Raw genomic sequence first — 2,137 nt, 5'->3', positions numbered from 1 at the left:
TTATCTCCTTAATTTAAGGGATAATTGTTGCATGACTGCAGAAATACTTCTAACTTGATTTTCTCTAACTAATTAATCCATAATGAATTAATTAATTATTTCTAAGAAGTTGGTGAGACTAAATTCGATTTTAATTCATAATTTTAATTCAAGGAAAAATTAAAATTGGAATATTCTGGATTCTATTTTTATCATCTATTGTTGCTATTTTCAACATAATATCCTCCCAACCATAGGAAAATCCTTCATGGATGCCACACTTGTGCTGGAATATGAGACTAATAATGAAAACAATGTTTGTTCTAGGCTTCCAAATCATTCCTTCTTTTCCCCAAAACATCTAAGATTCATCCAACACAAAGTATTGTTGGGTTATTTATTAAACCTTATCCATTTGACTAATTCTAGGCATGTTGGAAATTGTAACTAGGTATGGTCTGCATAATGACCTATGTTGTAATGATGCCATTGTATATTTTGTATAAAGAAAGAAAAAGAAAGAAACTAAAATTTTATTTTTATGTAAAGCATGGGTTTCATGCTCAAGTGATCCAGGTGGATATTGGTAGCCACCCGTCTATTCCACTTGGACCCCCATTGTTTTTTCTTTTCAGTTTCCTTAATTGTAGCACAAATTACTATTTTTGGCATTTTTTCATGTCCTAAACTTCCGAAGCCATTTTGAGAGACTAAAAGATGTTTTTGGGGAAAACGGAGAGACCAGAAAAGTCCCAAACAAGTCTTTTTAATTATTTTCGGACTTCTCTTCGAAATCTTCAAAACAAGGCATTATGATAGCCAAACAAAGATCGTATTCCAAAGTTACGACCCCAGGAAGTTGATGTACCAATTTACCCAAACGGGACCCACAGTTTTGGCGCTTCATCTCCTAGGGTTAGGTTTTTGGATGTTTAGGGTTTTCCATTGTTTCTCAATAATAATTAGGCCTTTGAGTCTCATTGTAACACAATTTAGAGGCATGTAACCACCACATCACTTCTCAGAGATAAGCTATCATTGCTCGATCTAGTTTATTTTTATTTCTATATATAAGCATATTTCAGTTCTTTGACATTAACGAAATGAAGTTTTATTTATGTTGCACCTCTATGTATATGGGCACTTCTATATTTTGCTACGTTCCTTCATATGTTTGGATCAATGGTATCAGAGCGGTCTACTCTTTCTCTATTTTTCTTTGCATGTCCCCAACAAGGTCAGGGTATAAGGAGTTAGGGCTCGATCTGGTTGAACCTTTGCAAGACTAGCCTCACAAAACCTGATAACCTCACATGGCGGAAGAAAAGAAAGACGACGGGGCAGGAGATCCTTTCAAAATACTGCTTGAGGAAGCCCTCCAATGATAGAGGAATGCAATGATGGATAACTTTGCCCAGATCCTTTGACAACTACCCACAGGCGACACATTTTCATTCAGTAGCCACTTTGGAGGCACCACTCCTTTTAAGGTACAAGTTAACTTTGATATTCCAATATTTGAGGGCCAAATAGATGTAGATGCCGTAGATAAATGGTTAAATTTGTTGGAAGGATATTTTTCAGTTCACGACTTTTCCAATTGGGAAAAGATTACTTTTTTACTTCTCAAAGTTGCCCCACACGTAAAACTCCTTTCGGAGTAAAAAATAAGTCATATAGGGACATCTCGAGCCACTTGCAAGAGACCTAGCCCATAAGATTCAGGACGACACGCTAGTCGTAGTGATACCATTCACTTGTAAGTCCCCAATTTTTCAGGCGATTCAAAATCTGAGGTTTTATTAAGCATCGAACAAAAGTGGTGTTGATTGATAGTGGCAATACCAATAACTTTGTCCATAAGAGAGTAGCATAAGTTATTTATTGTTTTGTATGGGAGGTATCTAATTTCCAAGTCCTTATTGTTGATGGGGGGGGCCATGAAATGGGAAGGACGCTGCGAAAATATTAAGCTTAAGATGGGGGATTATCACCTCAAAACCCACATGTTTGCCATTGAAATGGGTGGTTGCGACATTGTTCTTGGTGCCGAAAGGGTCCACACAATGGGTCCTATCACAATGGATTTCCAAGAGTTATATATGAGCTTTAACCATAATGATCACACTCATACATTGAGGGACTTTAGGTAGGAGCT

This window comes from Pinus tabuliformis, chromosome 4_1 (assembly GCF_031772625.1).
Source record: "Pinus tabuliformis cultivar Carrire ecotype Pingquan chromosome 4_1, CPIR1, whole genome shotgun sequence".
Taxonomy (NCBI): Eukaryota; Viridiplantae; Streptophyta; class Pinopsida; order Pinales; family Pinaceae; genus Pinus; species Pinus tabuliformis.
This window is presented reverse-complemented; position numbering follows the sequence as displayed.